The 24987-nt window shown below is 37.8% G+C and overlaps 1 protein-coding gene across 1 annotated transcript in view; it reads left to right on the top strand.

Moving 5' to 3' along the window:
• Window positions 1-279: 279 nt before the first annotated feature.
• INSC (INSC spindle orientation adaptor protein) overlaps window positions 280-24987 on the top strand; it is a 102288-nt gene continuing 77580 nt past the window's right edge. The window contains exon 1 of the mRNA XM_067295517.1: window positions 280-325. The gene's annotated coding sequence lies outside the window, so the exon portion shown is untranslated. The remainder of the gene's footprint in view (window positions 326-24987) is intronic.

The following is a 24987-nucleotide window of genomic DNA, read 5'->3' as shown; positions in this document are numbered from 1 at the left end:
CAGTAATCCAGGAATTTCAGGAATATGCAAAACCCTATGTTGCTTATGCCATGAAGTGTACTTACTAGCTCTGATTATCTGCTAGAGGTTTGTGGTGGCCTGAGGTAGAAGAAGTCCTTTCAATTGATTTTAATGAGTTAACCTCACAGGTTAATGGGAGAATGTCATGCCACCCTGGACTGACGAGTCCTGAGTTTCCCTAATTTTTCTAAATAACTGTTTCTCTCTAGATTCCCGCCTATGGAGAAGTGCATGTAAGGAATAGGATAAATATGGCTTTTAAGGGCGAGAACCACTTAGATTCCCTTCCGTTACCTGTCCAGCGGTAAGTGATACACTCTGTCACACAGACTCCCTTGAAGATCAAAAGGTGATTTAAAAACTCAGTTTAAACTAATTTTTAAATAATGTCCATACAAAATGTTAAGAATGTGGAAGTCTGGGATGCATTTGTCAAGGCATTTGCAGTCTGGTAAATCATGACAGTGAATATGCAATCACCATTTTAAATAGATGAACATGTTTGCAGTAGAGATGTGACTATATTTACTGGATCAGTCGTTCCACTGGAATTCCCGGCACTCCGTGAAGACTGCTGAAAACTATAAATATAAATTTCTTTAACCTGATTGACTTTTTCCAGGTGTAGCTGTGGTAATGATATGGAGGTTATAGCATAATCTCTCCAGTCCTTGATGCTGGAGAGCCTACTAATTAACAGATTTTTAGAATCTGGCTGCTCCTTGGCATTTAGAGTATCATCTGTAGCATAGGTTCACCTCTAACATAATGTAGGTTCCATGAAAAGAGACAAATGAATACAATTGGCTTCCACATTCTTGTTGAACTAGAGTCTTGATATGTGGCATGATTGTTTACAGGAATGAGATCAGAAACAAAAGGGATTTAAACTTCATTAAATGTCATTCTACTCCTTTTTTTTTTCAGTCCAGATTGTGAATCTTTACTGTAATAACACCCTCCTGATATTCAATCTCAAAATGTGAGGCTTTTCTTCACCAGGAATTTGGTATTTTCTCTACCTTCCCTGTCTGACTCTTCAAGTGGGTATTTTGATAATGACATCAAGCTTATAGTCACAATAAGACTATTGGTGTCTGTTGTCTTCTGGAAAAAAAATTACATGAGGCCTTTGGTAATTGGTACTGTTCCCTGAATTCTAGCCAAAGATTGCCTTAGTAGTCAGTGACTCCCAGAAGTCCTGGATAGGATGGAAAGGACTAGTATCAACAGCAGTGGTGTGTCATGTCTCACTTATTAGTTTAGTTTATTCCGTGGGTTAGAGAACGGGTGTCACTAATTCATGCTGAAACTCAGTATCTCAACACACAGAGCCACGGAATACCTCCTCAGATGTACACAGCAATGAAGACAGACTGATGACTTTGCTGTGGAAGTGCTCAGGCTAACCCAAAGATCAGACGAATTGCCAGAAACCCAGGTTAATTGCTTGGTGAAAACTAATAGCTTCCAGCAGCTGAGTCTTGGATCAAAAGTCAAAGAACTTATCAAAGCCAACTGCTGTGCCAAGAACTCGGCTTGCAAGAAGGTCAATGAAGTCTGTTATTGTAGTAGAAAGCTAGTTGCCAACAGTGGTGTTAACTGCCTAAGGCAATAGGTCCTGTAGATGGCAAGGGCTGTTCTGGGTTAATGATAGCAAGTTTTGGTTACTAATGCATAAACGAGGATATTGGCTATAGACTCCATACGCTGATAACAGAATATGTGGTGTGGGAGTAATGCATGTGACACTCAAAGCTACAGTAACACAGAACTGAAAAGCACAGAAGCTGCAGGCTAGGGATTTCTGAAAAAGAAAACTGCCTGCAAGTCGATTCTACTCTATTCAGGCAGACAGGACTCTGCCATGTCATCTGAACAAAACCATACTGCCTTGCATCAACTCCACACTACATCGCATCTTATTACAGGAAGTGATCTAGACAAGTCCTATATAGCAAGTGCTGTGCTGTAGCAAACTGCTGGGCCAAGCAGGGCATCTTTATGTAGTGCCATTAGTCCCATTAAAGTCAACAGTTATCTTGGCTGTATAAGGAATTTAGAACTGGGGCCTTAAGCTGAGCCCCTGTGCTGGCTGAATTGTTGTTTACATTGTTTTCTCTCCTCTTTTATTTTGTGGGAAATTGCAGCTTGTATAGGAATAGTCCCTAGAGTATTGAATCACTGTGCTGGTGGTTTTCAAACATACTGTCAGACCTACCTTCTCTAATTGACATCTGGACTGTTACAGATACAGTATTTAAACATATAAAATATCCTGAGGAAAAACAAAATTATTGTTACAGAAACTTTATTTTCCATTTCACTGAGTTAGGAGCTTAGAAACGGTGATCATTATGTGTCTTAGGAGAAAAAACATTTGGAAATTGATTTAAATTCTCTCTTTTAAAGAATTCAATTAGTCTCCAAAAGCTGTCAATAGTCCTATGTAAAGCACTTTAAATGACCATAAAAATAATCCATTTCAAGCATATGTTGCCATCAGTAATGGCCAGTTCACTATAGCATATTAAGTGGGAATGTATTCCTTAGAGATGCATATAGCCCCATTCTGTAGTAGAGTTATTTTAGTGTGGCTTTTGAAAAATGCTGTGACTCTTTCCTCACATCTTTCTATTGGGATTGTTTTTTTCCATGTTTCTAGGGAGTTTTTGCAGATGGGAGAGCTAACGTAAAAGAAGTTTTCTTTCTCTTTTATTCCCCCTTTGCCTCCTGCATAATAAAAACTATCAGCCTTTTGTGTTTACTTTAAGCTAAAGCTTATGATATAGCCAGATTTTTCATGGTAGTCATGGTTTCTTGCACTTTCCATATTGGATAATAAACTAAACTTACAGTCAGGAGCACCGAATCTGAAGTCATTCAGCTAAACGAAGCAGAGTAGGCCATAACAAAAAGAGAGCAAAATGGAACACTGGTTTTGTTTCTCAGATTAAACATTCAGCTTACAGTTGAAATTGTGACAAATACAATATGACATAGACATTTTAAAATAAGGAATAAAGGGAAAATCTTTTATGGAAATGAAGTATTAAAAAAATCCTCATGCTGAAAGATGCTGAAATTTATGCTATATTTCTTGGAGATACTCTTGAAGATGAAGGGGTAAGGGGCAGAGAGAGTTTATCTTCCTGATCTTCAGAAATGCAATGATGCAGGACTGCTTAATATACAGTTTGAACATCATTATAGTTTTAAAAATGAAAGGTGAAAATGGAGATTATAATTTCAACTCATGTACAAACAAAGGGCAATGTTTATTATTTAAAGATTTTTTTTCTTTTGTTGAAGGTCAAGACTTTGAGTACCTGGAAGATAAACCCATTAGATGTCTATCTTTCTGTCTTTCTTGGTGCTAATACTATTTTTAAGTTATTTGCTCATGGAAGTTTCCATAGAATCTCAAAGCACCAAATCACCATCATCAACATCATCAGTGGGTATAGATGAAAATTTTTATCACTGTGTTTCAGATAAAGTTGAGACAGAGAAAGTAGACAAGCCTTTCAAATCTAGGTACTTGCTGCTAAGTCCTTTGACTGTAGCATTTCACCTCTGAAAGTTATTTCCTTGTTTTGATCCCCAAAGTTGGAAAAGTTTGCCATGAGTGACCTCTGTGTCAGAGCCAAAAACAGAATCCAGGTTTCCTGTCTCCCAATTCTGTGTCTTAAGCAAAAGACATTCCTTCCTCCTTTTGTTACTTTCTTCCTTTTTCTGTTAAACTAAAGATCTGAGCCCTATGAAAGAACAATATGGATGAGGTCACTCCATGCATATTTATAACCTTGCACTGCTCTTTAAAATGTACTGTGCATCAGCAAGTTCTCTAATAACTTCTCTAAAGGATTTGCTTAGATGTCCTGTTATATAAATTAAGATCTACATGCCCTCTTTTATTAAGAAAGTCAGTGTTAGGGTGGCTATCAACTTAAGAAATGTAGATTTCTTACAATATTCCTTTTGGCTTATTTGTCTAATATGTTTGTTTGTCTTAATTTTTTATTTCTTGCTGTGTTATTTTGTATTTCTGTACAGTAGGTAATGGTGACTGGAGCTCTGTTCACTGCACAATGACTAAACTCTATGTATATATCCATATATCTCTGGTGAAAGGAACTATACCAGCTGTAGTGACTAAATCCGATCTGTAGGCCATGTAGGATATGATGGAAATTACTGAAGGAGTTAGGAAAAAATCCTGTTATAGGGACAACTTTTCAATGGAAACAAGAGTACATTTAATAAAGGAAAGTTTGTCTTTTAAGTCAAGGCAGAATTGTAATTACCTTGTCCCAAACTCATGTTTGCTGAAAAAAATGGAGAGGTTAAAAACAACAAACAAACAAACCTGACAGTTTGTATATGTCAGCGTGGGCTTGTCATACACAAAAATCAGTGTGTTCTTCAAGTTCAGATTTGAAACCTTACTCCTAATTAACAGCTTGTCCTGAGGAATGTGCTCATCTAAGTGCCGCAAGAGAAGCAGGATTTTAGAAGGGGTTGCATGAGAGGCCCCCCACAGGCGAGATGGGAGCTTAGCAACAGACCTACTGCAAGGCCCCCTACGACAGTAGCCCCTGAATTAACACCAGCTTAAGGTGAAGATTGCTGAAGTGGACATGACACCAAATTTTATGGTACAAAAAATTTGAGGTCAAATTTGGCTTGGTTATAAGAAAAAAAAATTGTGCTGGTTGCATGTTTCCTGACCTTGTGTTAAAACAGATGAAAGTGATATCTGGAAACTGAGGGATGGGGGATGATTAGGTGGAAGAGTGAGGACCTGTAGTGGAAGAAGCAGAGACTTTGATCAGGTTCAAAAATCCAAACACAGTGTTGAAGGATTTAACAAAATCTCCAGGGAGAGAGAACTCAAACCTTTATTTTCTTGGCAGATAATATGGGCTAGAATACCATCTCACTGTAGATTGCAGGGAATTCTGGATGAATTGTGTGAAGTAACTTTCAGGTTTTCAGTACAGAAAGTAAGCACTTTAATGCTTCTTCCAAAGCTCTAGGACCAATGCCTACCGTCCATGAAGTGCTGGACATCATGTTGTGTCTTCCACAGCTCCACTAAATACTTTGTTACTTCTCCACTGGGGAAAGAAGTAATGGTTGAAATGATGCTAAGACTTCTTTGAAACTGTAAGGAAAAATAACGGTGTATATTTGGGGTGAATTGATTCATTGACAGAAAATGTTTGTCAGAAGTTGGAAGTTACTTGAAATAGAAGCAAGAGAAATTTAGAATTTTTTTTGCTGGGGAAACTGTACCAATTCTACCTTGTTTTTCTCCCAAATTGGGATGACAAATATGCAGACTTTTATGGAACAAACATGGAAATTTATAATGGAAACTTTTAGTTTTTTTTAATGGAAACTGCATTTCTCCTCAAAAAAAATACTTTGACAAAATATTCCTGGTGATGAGAGTAGAATAAGAATCTTTGTAAAGTAGGATGGATTTTACCTATTCAGGGACTGAATTATTTCAAGGACTGTGCACATTAGATTTTACTTCTAGAACTTTGTATGGCCTCTGTACAGCTGAGAAGAGGTTTTTTGAGTTTGTTGAGTTTGAGCTACAAAACACATGATGAGCCTTTCAACAATGTTTGTTTAACATTGTGTTTCACATGTTCGGTTAGCAAATATAACCAGGACTGTCAGGAAAAGAGTGGATCTATGTGTTGGGCTTCTGTCACTAAACTTCACAAATATGTGATTTAGTCCTCAGAGTCACAGGCAGGGAAGTGCTGTTATACAGTCATAAAAATTGAGTCTTGCCCAAAATTTCACAGGTATTTTCCTTTCTATTCAGCAAGCTGATGTTCTCTTATCCCTTGTATTCTGTAGGTGATGGAGATTGTTAGGTTTTGGTGCCCACCTGTTCATCTGGCCTTAAAGTGAAGTAAGTTCAGGTTTGGAATGAATTTTGAGCAGCAGGTTCTTTTGGTCATGTCATAGTTCACTGAACCCTTTCCTGTTTGCTTATCTATCTACTTTCTTAGATATGAATACCTGAAATGAATGATTCCTGGGACATAACTTCTGTGTATTAACCTGAATAAAGGATACTGGCTTTTATCTCATTCTGGTCTATTCTTTCTCTATTTTTTTCCCCCCTCAGTTCTTGTTAGAAGTTTTAAACCTCCTTCCTGCTTATTCCATATCTGAATGGCTTCTACATTCTGTTATCACTTCTATCACTTCTTACTTGTGTCTGTCCTAACAACATTTACCTCACCTTCCCAATTTCTTACAGCACCTTGACTCTGAAAGACTCAGCAAGCCATTTATAAGTATGCACAATTTTAAGACTGTGCTCAAGTTCATAATTAATCATAAAACCATATTTAAATGCAAATGCTTCAAATGTTTCCCCTAATCTGGAGTTGTATATGTCCTTATGCTTCTCAGACATTTTCTGTAAGAGAGGAATTCTTTCTATTTCATGGTTTCCTGTAGTGCCTGCTGCCAATTGTAAAGGGTTTATTCTATGTTTCTGGCTTTTCCACCCATGTCTGAAGACTGAACTTCGTGTCTGAGAAGTGGTACTCCCTACCGAAGTGGAAAATATTTGTATTTCCTGTTTGTAATTTACAGGCTACTTACTGTGCATAGGTCTTGCCTTGATAATTTAAATTCTGGGTTCCCTATACTCAGTTTTATTTGGATAATATCAAGGATGTTTATGTCATAGTTCTCTAAAGCATTTAGCTAAAGACCATAAGAAACCCTAGAGAATAAAAGCACATTATCTATAATAAGAGCTGAGAGTTGAAGGTGTTCAGAGTACAAAGTTCGTTGTATTTACACGGCTCTATTATTTGCTGTATGAATTTTTTAAACCATCCAGGAATAAAATGCTTGCTAGAGAACTGAAAAAGTTCTTTTTTGCAATAAGCTCTAGGAATGGTGTACTACAGGAGAAAAGAGGATGCTATGCCAGTAACACACAGTTATCTTCTGGTGACAAGGAATAAACTCAGTTATTGCATGGCTCAAGGCACTAATCATATCTCACTGAAAGACCTGTTCTTTTCATTCCCTTCAACTACCTGTAGCAATTCAGCAAAGAATTTTATAGCTTCAGAAAGGGAGCTTAGCTTTTGAAGTAAATATTTCTGATTTTAGTGACTTATATTTCACCTGCAATGAAACTGGAAAGCAGGTTGTTTGTGAGGATTCTGATGGTGTTAGTTAAAATAGGTGCATTTATCCACATGCTCCTTTTGAGAGGCATTTTGTGGTGTTGCTAGTTGACTGGATCCAAAGGCTGATGTTAGTAAAATAGTGACTGTATTGATTTGCTATCATTTGGTGACATTTGTGAAGAATATGAACTCAACAGATTTTTCTTTTCTTTGAATCCCTGGGTAAAATATCTGTTTGTTCCTGTATTCAGGATGTTAAAGTGTAGGTCAGCAGTTTAGCCCACAGGCAGTAAAAATAACTACATATTCTTTGTACTTTATGCATTTTGGGGGGTATGTAAGCCTACCAGAATGCAAGTTTTTTCCTAACTTTTTCATTCTGATAGTTTTATCACTGTAACTTTATATTTAGCTGTTTAACACGCTATAGAAACATATTCTATTGCTTCCCAGAGCTATGCTGTTAATATTCTATATTGAAATGTAGAAATTGCAAAAGAACTTTGGCTTTTAAACTGAAGGAAGTTTGAATTTGTCCATTATAATAGCTGTGTGAAGTTATGGTGACTTGCTTTAAATTCATTAATTTGTTCGCATTTTTAAATAATGTCTTCAACTTGCCTCATTAGACCTTCATTTATTAGTGTTTGTATTTCATATTTGTGGCTTGCTGTTAGTTGGGCAACTCTCTCTCTTTTTTTATGGTCAAGCACCATGTTTCATCCTAGATGACAGCTAAGCATTCACCCTGAAATCCTCTTGTCAGGATAACATGTTCCATAGTATATAGCACATAAACACTATGTAATGATCAAGTTAGTGCTGGTAGAGCCTGTATCATATAAGAACTCTGGCTGAGTGTTTTCAGAACACACATTGAAATGTGGAAATCTGTAGGAAAGGCTTTTTTTCTCTTTTTGTATCCTAAGGAAATAGTAGAGTTAATCTGCCTGATGAATATCTTCCCATTTGGAACTTGATATCCTTTTCAGAGAGGACCCTCAAATTAATGTCTCTAACATAAAGTAACAGAACTTGCGTGAATGTTAGTTCATCTTTATTCCAAGTCATAGATGATGCTTTCTGTGTATATCTTTGCCAGTATTGTGTGATTTTTTTTTTTTTTTTTATTGCAATATCAAAGTAGGAATGCAACTTTGAACCCTCTGACTAGCTCTTCTACTATTACTTTATGGCTTTGACTCAATGGTTTGTTTTCCACTCTACAAATTTTTCTCTGGTACAAGCAAGACTTTTTCAAATAATTCACATGTCATTTGTGGTTGATAATGTTTACTTGCATTCCAGTTTTCATCATACCTGTTTCTTGGTGGCATATTTCAGAGAAGATGGTAATCAGGTGTTTATATATTCTACTGCTTATGTTAGATTTCTCTGTGCTCTGTCTTCAGAAGATAGTCTTGCCAGTTATTTTTGTTCTTTAGGGTTGTATCTTGCATGTGGGACTTTACTTTGTTGTAGCATGGAAGCATGTTCAGAAGTTTGGAGTACATTTAGCTCTACCATGAGAAAATCATGAAAATTTTAAATCTTAAAGTAGTTGCATTTATATTGTTATTTTAGTCCTTTAATTCAAAATGTGATTTCAGCATTTTCTGCCTATTGTTGCATAGATTTACATAATGTAGCATTAGACTTCTTCCCTTTTAGTTTTTAGGTGGTGGTCCTGTCCTCCCGCTGCCGCCTGCAAAAAAGATGAGACAAAATCAAGACCTGAGAATGTCTAGTTTTAGTACCTTTATAAGAAAAGTATGTAGACATCTTGCTTATTTACCATGAAAGCTTAGGAGAAAACTCCCCACTAAATACCAAAAAGTTAACTAGCTCTCTGATTCAGCAGTTGTTATGCCCCAAGTCTGTGGTGTGCAATCCCTAATAATGCTTCAGCCACAAATAGTTGGTAAGAGCCACATTCCTGGCTTTCTATATTGTCTATTTGAACTTCCTGGTGTTACAGAATACTAAGCCTGAACTGCAAGCATGCTTCTTCTGAACCTATTGTATTAGATATGGAGGATGGATATGCAGAAGAAACCTCTCCCAGCAATTTGATGGCTAAAAAGGATTGCAGAGTTAGAAACACTACAGCATGACAGAATCAACCCATCATGATAACTCGATGTTTCTAGTGACACACAAGACAGTGAAGAGTCCAATTGTTGCACTTAAGAGCAGGGGAACTTGGAGACCTGTGTCCCACAGAACACAAGCCTGTGGCTTACAATCCTGTCTTGCGTGGTCTCTGAACAATGCTGTGTGCCTGGCAGTGATGCTGTACTTGATGATTGAGGCTGCTGTCAAACACAGTTTCCTGAATGTAGGAAACAATGAGCTAAATGTGGTAAAGCTGGTGTTTGCAGGTCACTATGAAACTAAGTGCGTGCTCATTCCTTTTCTGCTCCATGAGAGCATACGAGTGCCTAGGACTCTGCTCGTGAACCACACCAAGAGCTTTACTGCTACACTGGCCACAGTTCTTGGCGTGCATCTTAGAACTTTATTTCAGATCTGTTAGAGTTAGAAAACTTGGTCATGCACAGAAGAGTTTGTTTTAGTCTTCAAGGAGGCAAAGTTAAACTTAACATCAGCTGTAAATAATCCAGCCAACAAGGGGAACAGAACCTGCATTGTGTACTCTTAGATTTGATTGCTTTCCAGGTCTTTCTAAACTGCAAATTACAAAGACTGTGTCTTTGTTTTCCCATTCACTGTATGGGGCTAATGGTCATCTACCTTGCAGAACTATTGTGAAGCCTTGACTTTCTATGTAATTTTACGGATATCAAGCAATCTGAATTTAGTATTCTGCTGGTAAGAAGCTTACACTGGAATAAAGACCCATGCTTTGTCTCTTATTTTAGCAGCTAAGCCATGTTCTTTTGGTTATCATGTATGTAATATAAATGGGACTATTCTTATGAGCCCTGGAAAACTATTAAGGATGAAATCCTGGCTGTTGACCTCAATATATCCGAGATACCTTTCCTCTTAAAAACAAACAAAAAACGACAACAAAAAACAACAAAAAAGGCAAGCTTTGTCAAAACATTCCAGACACATTCACACTTGCTGAGCTAACCAGACAGGAAGAAAAGAACTGGAAAAGGACCACATAGTCCTCCTTAAAGGAATATGCCTTCTCACCAGACTCCAAAACAGAGATTAGACTAATAAAGGGATCCTCAAGACAGCCAACTCATTTACGTCTCTACAGTCTTATGAGGAAAAAATGATGTCTGTCTCCAGGTGAGCAATATGATTTGGAGAAGTTTTAATTTTGAATTGAACATTATACATCATTCCTTCTGATTCTACCCTAGTTATACTACTGATTAATCTTTTTGGCCTTAGGCAAGCTACTTTATCTTCCTGTGTCTTTCCTTCCTCCACCTCAGCTGGGGAGACACAATGGAAGTCCTTATTAGCCTATCTCCACAAGTTGCTATTTTAATAATGTTTATATAGCAGTCAGTATATTATGACCCTATATGCCTTGTTATGCCTGACATTATGCATGTAGCATCCAGTTGCACTGTTGCAGGTTGATAATGTTGAACGCTGCCTAACAGATGCTTTTCATAAATGTGAAAAGTGTTTTTGTTCACAAAAACTGACTTGTTCCTTTCACGCGCCATATTTTACCATCATTTTTACAATGTTGTTGCCTAGCGAGCTAGTTCACTGAACTTTTTTTCAACACTGGCTATAACAGAGGATGATGAATAATCACCCATACCCGGTCATTTCTAAGATGTTTTTCACCCAGTCTGATTTTTAAAAATAACTCTCTTCACTTGAGGATATTTTAATGATCTTACTATGACTTGTCATACTTATCTTCTCAGCTATTTGTTAGAAATACTTGTACCATATTGTGTTAGATACAGTATTTGTCACTTCAGTTCACATTTCCTGGGAATGTCTTCCTTACTTAATTGCCTCGTCTCTATTAATTTGGTTCATTGCTGCCTAGGGATGGTGGGAGGATCTTGTAATCAGTTGTTCACTTACCTGTAATGAGCAAATTTAAGAAAGCTGGCAGAACAATGATACAACCTCGTAAATGGGTTTTTTGCTTTTTTCCCTTTTTGACAAATAGTATAGCAATCTTAAGAAATATGATAGTCTGACCCCATTTCTAGTCTCATTAAATTTGCTAGTGTCTGTTAGTGGTTGTATTTCTGAGCTCATATTAACCCTGAGGGATTTGGAGTGATGGAGAGAAATGCATACAGGACTTTAATATTAAGCTGAAATGTAACTGTTAGCAGTGCCAGTTGATTTTGTTTGTTCCTTATAATATTTTGGATAGAATTATGATATGTATGTATTATGTGAGGCAATAGACCTAAAGGATTACAGATAATCTATGATTTTTTTATTATTTATTTTATTTTTTTAGAAAACCACCTTATATTGCTGGAAGTGTGGACTTTGCTTCAGCTACTTCATTACTTCATTTGTTTCTTTCCTTCTGTGGATGGTTGCAATGGAAATACAGAAAAGGCGTACACTAGGTACTTAATAGTCTGCACAATTAAAGGTGATGGAAGGTTGTCGCGCCCCCCCCCCCCCCCCCCCAGCTTAAATGGCAGCAGGACCAAGCTCAGATGGAGATTAGACAGATAGGAACAACCAGTGGAAAGCTGAGAAAATGTAAGGGGAAAACCAAGAAGACTAGGAAAAAGTACCAAAGTAGATCAAGGTTATTCAATGGATGGCAAGATTGTTGAAAGCCTTTGGGGAAGTGCAGGATAGCAAATTTTTTTTTAATGTCTGCTCTGCACATGTATAAAATGATTGATTTTGGAGTTGGCATGCATATACCTACTTTGCATTTTGAAAATATTTACAGGCATACCTCGGAGATATTGCAGGTTTGGTTCCAGACCACTGCAATAAAGCAAGTCGCACAAATTTTTTGGTTTCTCAGTGTATATAAAAGTTATGTTTACACTATACTGTAGTCTATTAAGTGTGCAGTAGCATAATGTCTAAAAAAAAAAGTACATACCTTAATTTAAAAATACTTTATTGCTAAAAAAAAATGCTAACCATCATCTGAACCTTCAGCGAGTCGTAATCTTTTTGCTGATGGAGGGTCTTGCCTCGATGTTGATGGCTGCTGACTGATCGGGGTGGTGGTTGCTGAAGGTTGGGGTGGCTGTGGCAGTTTCTTAAAATAAGACAGCAATGAAGTTTGCTGCATTGATTGACTCTTCCTTTCACTTGAACACTTAGAGGCCATTGTAGGGTTATTAACTGCCCTAATTTCAATATTTTTGTGTCTCAGGGAATAGGGAGGCCCAAGGAGAGAGAGAGAAACGGGGGAACAGCCGCTCGGTGGAGCAGTCACAACACACACAACATTTATCGATTAATTTTGCCGTCTTATACGGGTGCAGTTCGTGGCGCCCCAAAACAATTACAATAGTAACATCAAAGATCACTGATCACAGACCACCATAGCAGATATAATAGTAATGAAAAAGTTTGAAATATTGCGCGAATGACCAAAATGTGACACAGAGACACGAAGTGAGCACATGCTGTTGGAAAAATGGCACCGATAGACTTGCTCGACGCAGGGTTGCCACAAACCTTCAATTAGTGTTTAAAAAAAAAAGGGGGGGGGGGCAGTATCTGCGAAGCACAATAAAAGGAGATATGCCTGTATGTAGATTTAATTTGAAATACATGATACAGGTAGTAAGTTACTTTGCTATAGTGATGAAGTCTGTTAGTTTTGATATTCATTTCCTATCTTAGACAAACTAATTTGGTTTATTTGTAGTTTAAAAATAGATAAAATGAAAGGTAAAGGACTTCCCATGATTATGAACAGTTATTGGTTTCTAACTAGTCAGGAAGCAAACATTCACAGTGTGATATTCCATCAAATTTTTGTTCTGTTTTAAATATTCTGCTGAGTTCCCACCACAAAGTGTATTGCGACTGGGAGAACAGAAGGTAACTTTTAACCATGTCTGTTCCCTCCTAACACTCAGGCCTGGCAAGGGAGTCTCTACATTGGCAATGAATGGAGTAGTCCCTGACCACCCTTTTCTTAGAGTGCTATCAGCTTAGGGCCAGCTGTTCTCATCACAACAAATTTTTACCTTCTTTGTCCTTGTAACATAGCTGAAAAGGTTTGCAAAAGCAGACAGGATGTTACCCTTTTTATGGCACTTTTTTTAGTCATGTGAATATCATTGGAGTTAGATTTGTATCATCTTCACTGAGGGGGAAAAAGGGGTTTTGTGAAGAAGATGATCATTATTCATGGAATACAAAATGACTCTTTCAATGACTGTTTAGTAAGTCACCTTTGATATCTGAGATTTGAATAAATCATAGTATCAAGGAATAATTCAGATTGGAAGGAATCTCATGAAATAGTCTGATCTCCTGCTTGCAGCAGGCTATCTCTTTCTGTCTCTTTTTTATGTTGACACCTTTCGTATATTTATAGGATGTTTTTCCTAACTTTGGTCGATCTTGATTTTGACATACTATATGTTAGCCAATTCTCTTCTGGGTTAAATGTGGAAAGAAAAAGCAAAGCACAGAAAAATTAAATAGCTGTTTTTACTGCTTCCTGATTCCAGTAATGATATCTATTCACAGATTGGTTTTTCTGATTTGTAAGGCTTCCAAAGTAAGGGAGCCATATTTCTCTGCAGGCTAGTTGATGCAGCAGGCATGAATTCTGGGCCAGTTGCTTCAGTGAGAGATATAAAGAATAGAGGCTTCCCTAACAGTGTTTTGTGCCAGTGATGGAAAATGAAACTTTTCCTGTATTTTACGGGTTTTTTAAAAAAACACTTGCAAAACAAATTCACCGAAATCCAATTACTAAGACTAAAATTTTCAGTTAACTATAAAATCTGAAATGCTGGCCTGCCTTCAAGGTTTAAGTGATGAGACCTTGCCAGTGACTTAGTGAATATTACAAGTATTTAGCTTGCAGAATCAGAAGTCCTTTATTCCCAATCTTGAGAATATTACTGAAGCCCTCAGACTTGCAGATTTCAAGTAAGAATACTTAACTTCTACTGTTGTTTAACAATTTCTTATAGTCCAGGGCCCCCAGTGGGAGGTCAGAAAGGACAAATGCAGCAGAGCAATATGCCTTAATAAACCCTATTTTAACATTCTTCTGACAGAAACTTCTCCTAATAATGGTTGAAGCATAAAGGTGATTTCCTCCGCTCACTTAAAAAAAACCCTTTCCTTACATCTGTCAGAAGTGCCAGTGGCACAGTCCTGATGTGGAGGTGTGCTGGCTGTGCTTATGCTGTGAGTGTGAATCAGGAAATGATTAGAACCAGCACACTCCTGGTTTTGCTGTGCGGAGTCTAACCATATCTTGCTCTTGGCTAAAGTACCAAAAACAGCCTGGAAAGAAATCAATGTGCTGCTGCCAAGGAAAATAAGAGATTTGGTCCCCAACCATTTGTTCTGCTCTGAAGGGCTGGAATCACACTGAATGTTCTCTGTGGTTCAACTGACTGGTGAGAGGTTGACCTGAATAATTTTGAAGAAGTGGCTTTTTCTTGGTTTTCTGCTATCAGATGTGAAGACAGAGTCCAACTGAGTGAACTGCTACACAGCTGTGTTGCCATAAAAGAGGGGGTGAGAAAGATTGGTATTTGTGCATTGTGTTCATTGGATGCAACATTGCTCTACTATACTTCAGGTTGCTGCAAATACAAGTCCCTCAGCAAATGCTCAGTCTGAGCATTTTTTAGTATTTGAATTGACATCTGGATGTCAGTTTATATACCTCTCCTATTGATCTTGCAACCCAGGAATTTGAATTTGGACTTTCAACTTAAATGACTGCTGAGACATGAGAGACAGTGATGTAATGGGCCTCATTTGTGACTTACTCCAGCTTCCTGGTTTGGGTGGCATGAATCAGTCACCATCCTCCACTGAACACTGACTGCACAGAAGGCCTTTGAGCCAGCAGGACAGCAGCCTTGTAGGACTGTAAGTACAGTGCAGCATCTCAGAGTAGATGTGCCATGAGGCTGCGAGTGGGAGAAGCTTGCAGGCATACAGGACCACCATTGTGTATGCTGTAAGGACTATGGTAATAGAGGCACAAGCTAAAGCAGACTTGCTGTTGCTTTGTCTTCAGTAGGGTTGGAGCTACACTGCATTTTCATTCCACTCTTAGCCTTTGCCAGTGCCAGATAGGATGAATCAGGGTGCATGTCTTCATGGGAGAGAAACTGGAGTCATAAGGCTTTATTACTGTCTTTATGGTAGACAAGAGTTCAAGCCATTTCTCCTATTATCTTTGTGAACTTTCCAGCATCTACAAATGATACTGCTCCCTGCTTACAAATGAAATTTGAGGGAGAGTGGGAGAGTCGGTTATGTTTTATATCTCAGCGCTTTAACAGTGAAAACAGCCCATTATCATCAGAGGTCTGTATACATCTCTGCAGCTTGTTAGAACAAGTTTTCCTACTTCAAGCAGATAAATGTGGTACAGATTAGCTAATTTATTATGGGTACATCAGAGAAGACATGTTAGGATTTCATGCATTCTTTTATGTCAGAAATGGTCTAACTTTTTGCTAATAGGCAGCAAAGTGCTGTTGGTATTCACCATCACACTGCTGTCCAAACTCTTGCTTCTTCTGGGTGTCTGTGAAGTAGCGGTACCCAGATTGCAGTCACCATTAGGCATCTGTGCAAGGGGTAGGCAGGTGGTATACTGAGTCACATACTGGTGAAGAGGCTGTCAGAGTATGCTGGCTAATAATAGTGTGACCCAGAGATTATTTATCATGGCCTAGACAATTCCTCTGGGAACCTCTGTTCTTTAATGTTCTCAAGAAATATGATGGTAGAACAGTTGCATGAATCTTGTATGCAGGAGTAAGATGATTATTTCACAACAGCTGGGCAAGAGATTTGAACAAATATTTATCCTTAGGACTGTGAATGAAATGAAGGGAAGTGACAAAGTATTGTGAGAGTGTTTATCAAATCTCTGCATTTGTTTTTCTCAAAGCTGAAGTTGTACAATAAATTAACAAGACTTCTGAGTGCAGTTGACTGAGAAATGATTCTCCTGTTTGGTGAATACTTGAGATTTTAAATATTTCTGTTCTACTTCTGCATAAAGTTAATGCTTTCCTTGTTTTTCCACTTAAATATTTGAAAAAGGACAGGAAGATCTTCCTCTCTTCTGGAGAGCTAGTATTTCCTACAAATATTCATTGAAGCAGGAACTTGAAGTTCAAGGTAAATGCCCTAATATCTTTTTGGATCAATAACTATATATCTGTTGATAGGCAAACGGCTCCAGCAGAATCTGTTGCGTGAGATTAATGTCAGAACAGCAAAGAGCTAGCACTTGGAACATGGAGTTAAAATGTGTGAAACAAAGAAACAACTTCATGGTCTGAATCAGGAGGTATTTGGCCTGGTAACCCACAGAAGTTGTTCTAATTGCTGGATTTTTTGACTAATGCAGGTTGTACATATGCACGCTCTTCATTGTGACTGCAAATTGTGGTACACAAAACCTGATCTGACAAAAAAAACCCAACAGCAACAAAAACTCAAATTCCCAGCCACCACTAGGTTTGATGTGTTAAACAGCATTTTAATAGTTGGTCTCTAGCTTCATGGATCTAGCAATTGCTTTTTTCTTTTTTTATGAACTATTATGACATTTGACTTAAAAACTGTCTGTGTTTTTACAAATGAGCACATACATACAATATGGACAAAAGTAAAATAAAAACTTCATTGGTATGTGCCATATTTCTAAACTTTAGGTATACCATACCCTGCTATCTCATGGTTTCACTCATGTTATCACCAGCCTTCTTTCCAAGCAGCTTTAAATACAGGAAAGACTAGTTCCAGCTAGGTTATGCTTGATGGAAAATCCAAGCACATTTTTAATGAATAAGCGGTGGAGTGAGATAAAGGTGATATTCCTTGAATACAGGAGAAGAATACTTTTCTATCCCCATTCTTGGTAGGACCAATGACACTCCTGTCAATATTGCTTTCCAAAGCCTCACATTATCATAGTTTGATCTGAATAGAGCAGTCTGGAGTGTCTCAAGTCTTCAGAACTTTTGAGTTCAGGTCAGATGTCTGAAGAGTTGAGGTGATGGGAAATGGTGGGGAGACAAGAGAAAGCAAAGATAGGTGCCCACTAATTTTGTCAATACCTGTCTGGCAAAATACAGACAGAAGATACTTTGTGTTGTTTTCACTGATTGAGTGAAAGCAGTAAGTTTGCAGCATGTGACATTGATTTATTGGCTACTTCTCTAGAGATAATCTAGTGCAATCTAAAGGTGTGAAGCCATGGCGAGCTATTACTGTCTTTCTTGCTCCTTCTATCACACTGTTGTTTCTGATTGCTCTTTGTGACCAGCTTTACAAAGGTTCATTGACATTTCTGTCCTGTTGTGCATAGTGGAAGTGAGAAGCAGGAAAGCAAGGGTCTCTTAATGCCGGCTCTATCAGTGCTAGAGAACAGAGGTACTGAAATCGATATCAGTGCCCTTTGAAGAATACATCTATTCAAATGACTGATTAATTTCTAGAGTATTTCCAAGAGAAATGTGGTATGCTTCACACAATATGAATTGCATAACTGGTTCTTGTCTCCTGATTTCAGTAGGAAGGTTTAGTTGCTTTGCTTTTTAGGAATAATTTTTCTTTATAGCCCAGTCTAATGAGGAATTCAATTAAATGAAGCTTTTTTGGGGGAAGGAGGTGTCTGAAAGATAAAAAGTCCATCTCCCTTCAAAGTTAGAGATGAGCCCAAAATGCATAGCTTTGATCCCTTTTCAAATGCTCTCAAATTCAGGATTTGGATTTGGGAGCACTGTTTGAATCATTCCAGAAATAGGTGTCAGGATGAAAGCCAGAATCTGAATTACTCAGCCTTTTGTTTGCAGTCAGTGATATGCAGAGTTAGCTTTGAGATGCCAGCCTGATTTTGTATGAGTGGCAGTTGTAGATAAACACATCCTACCTGAGAACTGATGGACTTTTTGAGAAACCATTGAGCAAGTATTGTGAGGAAAACTTCATGAAATGATGAAAATCATTTAATAAATGATGAATTTATTCATGCACTCAGGAAAACAGTGAAACGTAGGTAATCACACAAAGCTGGGTCTACTTGCATTTACTTCTCTATAAAGTCAAGTCATTTTATTTTCTGGTTATGTGGTGGCAACATCAAAGGACTATTAATCAGGCACTTCACAAATACACAGTGAGTTTTTTCCTTCCTCTGAAGACTTTACTCTCATAATAAGGAGAGAATGACAAAGGAAAAGTAAAAAGGAGTATCCAATTAATAAGTCATTTATATTTTTGTGCATCAGAAATGTATTTCACACTTATGAAGAAGATCTGTTATGGTTTTCCTAGTAGTTTAAATGAAACAAATTTCTTTACCTGAAACTGGTTAATAGAACAGACTTAATACTATAGAACATTTCCTTGCTTTCAGTTCTGCTACTTTTTCACATCTAATTTGCTTGCTCCACTGTGAGGTATCATAAAGCCTTATAGTAGGACAAAAACCTAGTTCCACTTATCCTTTAATTGTTTTTTAATGCAAAATACTGTACTCACATAAAATACTCATTTATTTGTATTTGGTGCCAGAGGCTAATTCATTGAACCTGGGATATATTATTGCAAAACAATGGTGTTCACAACATTTTTTTGCTCTTGTTAGCTGTTTTCCAGGTTCTTTCATGGCCAATAAAAGTTTATTAATGCTAAATAAATAATTAAGAAGAGATAATTGACTTATTTTTGTTCAATAATACCAGATTTTTTTTTTTCTGGAAAACATGATTGTTCTGTTTTTAATGCACTGCAGATTGTGGAGCCTGCAAACCCTTATGAATCACAGATAACTCATTTGTGCCAGAAATTCACTGAGAGTGACCCAAACCCTGCTCTCTCTAAATGAAGAGGAATGAATAGATATGCTATTTCATCCTACTCACTAAGGGGAGAAGAGGGGAAGAGATCTTTTTTTGTCAGTCTTCTTTTCTTGTCATCATTTGTAACATTCTCTGACTCCTCGTAAAAGCCACCTTGCTCTGTCCTCTGTGGTACGTAATGCTTTTCACCCGCTCCCTTCTGTGAAGATGGAGATTGACACATGTGCTGTGGTGCTCTTGTCAGCAAGATTTGCTCTCTCCTTACTTCTCTTCTACATCTGAGATTACCAGAGCTGCTGTGAACAGCAGTAAGGTGAAAAGTCTTCACTAATGAATTATATCCAAGGAATGAGCAATCTGTGGGACTCCTAACCTGTTCATCTTTGCTTTCACCAGGAAACCAGACTGTGTTTTTTCCTCACCTCAATGGTTTCTTGTTCAGCATTCTGAAGAACCCTCCTGAACTCTTGTCTTTTTCAGGTCTTAGATTCCAATTGCTTTGGATTTTATATTTTAATGAGACTGTTCTAGCTCAGGCATTCTTCATGTTTCAACTGTTGTCCCATGTTCAATAGCCACCTTCTGGTAGTAAAAATAACTGTTCATTTCCTCTCTCCTATTGCCATGAAGCTTCCGTACTCCTCTCAGAATTGCTTTGAAAAACTTACAGATTTTGCCTGTCTCCTTTATGTGTGTTATGATACCATCTGGAAGCTGCAACCAGGATCAGAACTCTGTGCACAACACTCTGTGCAAAAGTGAGGAAATGTCTTTTCCTTCATAGGCTAAGCAGACAATAGTGAGTCAGTTTGGCAGGAGAAAATGATGGCAGGAGGTAACAAAGCTTGCCAGAAGATCAGCAGGAGAGCAAGGAGTAGAGCTGAGCTTTTCCAATTCCCCCTCAAGTAGTCTATCTACTTGATCTCTCTGCTGATCTGTGTAAATTTATTGTGGCTGGAGAGCCACACAAGCATTAAGTAATTCAGAAAATACAAGTCTGGCTGTGTACAGCAAATGGCATGCAGATATGCCCTGATTTGGCTTCCCTTGGGGGTTGTGTGGGGGGAGTGTCTCTTTTGGCATTTGCGCAGTGGATACATGAGGGGAAAGAAAAAAGTAGTAGTATCAGGAGGAGGAGGGAAAGGGAAGAGAGAGCAGAATTTTGAAGGGCATTCAAAAGGCGGGAGTGAAACGGGGTCCTTCTGAATAAATTGGAGCCTAAAATTTATTCTGTTTTTTGGGAGGGAGGTAGGGTGTGCAGAAGGGGAAGTGTCACACATTTATTGGCATTATTGTACTCTCATCTGGAGAACAGGGCAGAGCCCAGGTGGGGAGATTAACACAGCAGGTCTGTGTTTATTAAATAACCATTTAAGAGGTAATTTGACTATGTGGGAGTCTGCCAGTTATACTGTTTCCAATGAGACCTTTTTTCAGGAAAGCTGTTTATTTATTAACACTATCTGAATTCAATAACCATACAGACTGAAAGAGAAGAAGGTAAGATATGCTTATTTTATGTAATCAGTAAAGGGTTGATCCTAAACACAGCATAGAAATAGTGCCCCAACTGAAGAAAGACTTAATTTTCAGTAAAGACAGGAACATTAACCATCTACTCTTGACTCCATGTCAAGCACATGGAAATAGAAATAAATGTGTCTGAGGAGGAAGCAAACCGCAAAGAACTCAATCCACTAAAGGCAGGAGAGTGACTATTGTAGGGTGTGGAATTTGCTAACAAAAGTTTGTAGTCACGCCAAGTGGAGATAGCAAAACCTGACACATACAGGGAGAGTGGAATAAGAGCTAACTGGAAGTGAAAAGAAAGAGAGGGAAATTCAAGAAAGAAATTCTAGGAGAGAACAGATAAAAATTTGGAATTAAGTTTTAAATGGGATGCCAAAACTTGAACTTGTCAAAGATAGATTGTACCAGACTAATCTGTTACCATTCTCTGATAGGGTAACTTTGTATTTTGTATTTTTTCCTTTAGCAAAGGAAATTCAGTGGCTATCATACACATGGTGATTATTAGTAAAAACAGATAAAATAGTAACTGTTAGGGAAAGGGTGAAATGGGAAAGGGAGATAGCAAAGGTTATTTTTGAAAGGAGAGGGTTAGAAGTGGACTTCAAATATCAGTCTAGAGACCTATCTTGTTTCAATGTTTTATTTTATGACTGATGCAGTTTACTGTAGCTTGAATTTCAGAGCACTGCTAACACAGAAGATTAGCGTAGTTTGGCCTATCATGTCAAAAAAGTAAAATATGCCTGATGCCAAGAATAATAGAAAAAGAATGATTAGCAGAAATCTCAAGGTTTTGTGTTTAGGGGCTGAGAACAAGCAAGTCTGCAACAACTTGGAACTCATTGGATGGAGGAGAAAAAAATAGAAGAAAAACCTATTTATACTCGTTGACAATGACATGATTGTTAAACTTCATTTGCCAATAAGATATGATGAAGGCAGCTGAACTGATCCTAGACTGTATGAAGTGCGGTATTTCTGGTGGAGATAGGGAGGTCCTAATAACACTGTGTAAGATACTGTGAGATTTCATTTAATATTAAACGTGGTATCAAGACTTCCAGTAAAAAATTAATTTTCTAATAGCTCTAGATAAAGCCTACCAGGGTGTTCAGGGGAAAAATGAAAAAAGAGACATTGTCTCATAAAAAGAATCTAAAGGATTTTGCTTGTTAAGTCTCACAAAACAGAAGCTGAGAGGATGTGTTTGCTTTCTAGAAATACATTGGAAGATAAATTTCTGTTTAAAAAGAAAGACAAAAACAAATGGAAATGAACCCCCTGTTTAGAAATTTGCATCTGAAATAAGAAATTTCTAACCATTAGAACAATGAGATTCTAGAATAGCCACTTAATAGCACACTTTTGAACCCACAATAATTTATTTTTAGAGGTGACTTTAAACCATTTATGAAAGAACCTTTTGACGTGGTTGCTTCTGCTATCCAAAGAGTGGATTTAATGACCTAGGGTTTCATTTTCAGTCCTCTGTTCCTGCAGAAGCGTGTAAGCTTGTGCTTAAAATACGGAATTTTATTGATAAGAAACTACTTTCTTCTAATGAAAATGCTTAATTAAGGTATTTCTACCAACCCAATCCAATATTTGTAACAGTTTGTGTTGCTAGCTTTAATCTTTTTAACTTGTCTTTTGGAGGGTTAGTGTTCTAGTGTGACTCTCGGAAAAGCCAAAACAAGGCTATCCTTTTCTTACTCTTATTTTCTTATTTTTTATTACACAGTTTTAGTAAGAACTGCTATGCAACAAATGTGAATGAGGCTCCCCAAATTTCTGCAGTCTCCCGGGTGATACTGATCTCATAACTCCCTGTGAAATGGTTGTTGCTTCCCTCATTAAGTAATCCAGGCTTTACTTAATCAGTAGGGTTAGGACCTTAAATGAGTAAATAGTAAAAGGTGAAAAGTTAATGGTGTTGCTCATAATGCATGTCATAACTCCTTTGAAAAAGACACAGAAGGCTGTACTGTTTGTTATTAAACTACAAATTAAGGCAGATTTAAGAAAAAAAAAAAGGAAAAGAAAATTGTTCAGTAAGGCACAGGCACTATTTTCATGGACCCTCATGTTCGTCTCCAAACTGGTACTTGCTTGTGATTATGTCTAAGCATTCCTACGGTCTATGGCCCCAAATTATTTCCAGCATTGTTTCCCTTCCTCTCTCTCTCAATTCTGTCTCTCTCTCCGCTAGGTGTGTACAAGGATTTCTCCCTTAAAGCACGTTGTTCTTATAGGGCCATGAGTAACACTGTCCTCTGCAATTACAAGTGTAGCCTGAGCATCTGGAAGCGGTGAACTGGGATGGACTCTTTGGTTAATATCCTGAGCATGTTCTCTTGTGCTGATAGTCCTGTTGACATTTCTCTCCTGTCACACAGTGTAGGATTCCCCCCCCCCAGCTATTTATGGGAGTGAGAACTCTGTGTTTTCAGACAGTAAGCAGCAATTTAAGTGTATACAGACAACAACATCCGTTCAAGATTATCAACATTTTTCAGTCACCAAGTTCTGAAAGAAGCTGTAGAAGTGTTCCCAGTAGAGCTGCCTTGTGACATTCGCTCAGGCTATGCACTTCTGCTTATGTTGTGCTTAGTACAGTCCAAAGTCATTGATTTTGTCTTTGTCTACAAAGCTAAGATGCCTCAGCTCTGCTATTTCATATTTTAGGAAAACTAACTCTGGGTTTCATGTTTTTGCAAGACCCAGGCTGCCACTTGCAAAGCGAACAAGAGTGATAGGATCTTGCCACTTCAGCACTGATTTGTTTGTGCAGTGGAGAATAGATTCTTATTTAGGGACCTAACCTTGGGGGAGAGGCTACCTCATACAGCCCATCAAAGAGCAATTTGCCAGAGGAATGAAGGGAATCTACTTGCTCACTGTAGAACAAATGAGTAAGCAACAGTTTTTTTGAACAGAGGATCTAATATCCTTCACAAATCTCAGTCAGCAGGTATTTTTATACTGTATTAACCCTTCTGTCTGCTTCACACTGACATTCTGTAAATATCATCAGAAATGAACATGAGCTAGATTTATGATTCAAATGTGAATTCATTGGATGGTCTTATCCTAATTTTTTATGCAGGGCACAAAACTACCATATGGTTTGGCAGTATTTAGCTACCTGAGAAATCTTAGCCCAGAGAACATCAGGTGAATATACCTAGTGTATGTATTACTGCTGAAATGAATTTGCAGAGCAAAGCAGGGTTTAGATAATGTTCCCAGTGTCTTGCTGTAAATGGGTTAACTTATCCTTGACCTTCAGTGATTAAGACATACTCTCACAAATAAGAATAAACAAAGACAATATTTGAAAAAGTGCTCCACCACGGAGTTCCCTGTGCAGGTCACTTTCTTAGAGGCATGGCACTCACCTTAATGGGTATAACCTGAGAGGTTGTAAAAAAAAATTTGGTGCACACTGGTAGAATTTGTTAAGTTTGCCACCACTTCCAGTCTCACGGATGGTCAAATGCAAATAAAAAATACAAGCATGTCTTTGGTAAGCCACAGCCTCAATAACTCATACTAACACATTTGGTTGATGGGATCTAGCAGCAATGGATCTGTATTGGCAGTCCCCAACCCCCACTTCTGCATGAACAGGTTCTCAGGCAGCAGAGCCAGTGGCAGAGCATTTTTTTTCTTTTTCCCATCTATGTTGTTATCTGCTGTCAAAATTGTAGAGTGGCTAAAATTGCCCAGTTGTGAGTCTGGTATGTTCCTCAAGTCAGATCAAACATGTCTGACCTGAGTCTGTAACAGTTCACGAAGCCTGAATGTGCCAGTATGACAGAGTTCACCAAACTCATTTGCTTTGGAAATTTTAGCCAGTTCACCAGTTTATAATGGTCAGACACCACAAATGCAATACTAATCATTACAAATATAAATTAATAATGTTATACAAATTATATTCAACAGACTTATCTCTTTAGCTGGTCATCACTTTGACGATATTAGCATACTGATTGTTTGGCTTTGCCTGCAAGCAAGCATATGCTGTCATAACTTGCTGATAGCAGGGCATATTTAGCATTTTTCTCCCATTCTGTTAGGAAATAGTATCTTTTTTTATTGCTGTCTTTTCTTTCTGTGAACTCAGTGGCTTCTGCTCTGGTCTAGACAGCTACTGTTTTAGCAATTTAATGCACAAGTAAAAATCCACAAAAAGAGGTTGAACTAGTCTTTTTGCCTTCTGACTAGACCATCAATTGACAAAGATTGAAAGAATCTGGTCCTACTTAATTTTT

This window comes from Apteryx mantelli, chromosome 4 (genome assembly GCF_036417845.1).
Source record: "Apteryx mantelli isolate bAptMan1 chromosome 4, bAptMan1.hap1, whole genome shotgun sequence".
Lineage (NCBI taxonomy): Eukaryota > Metazoa > Chordata > Aves > Apterygiformes > Apterygidae > Apteryx > Apteryx mantelli.
Note: the sequence above shows the minus strand (reverse complement) of the source record. Positions and strands in the feature narration are given on the sequence as shown.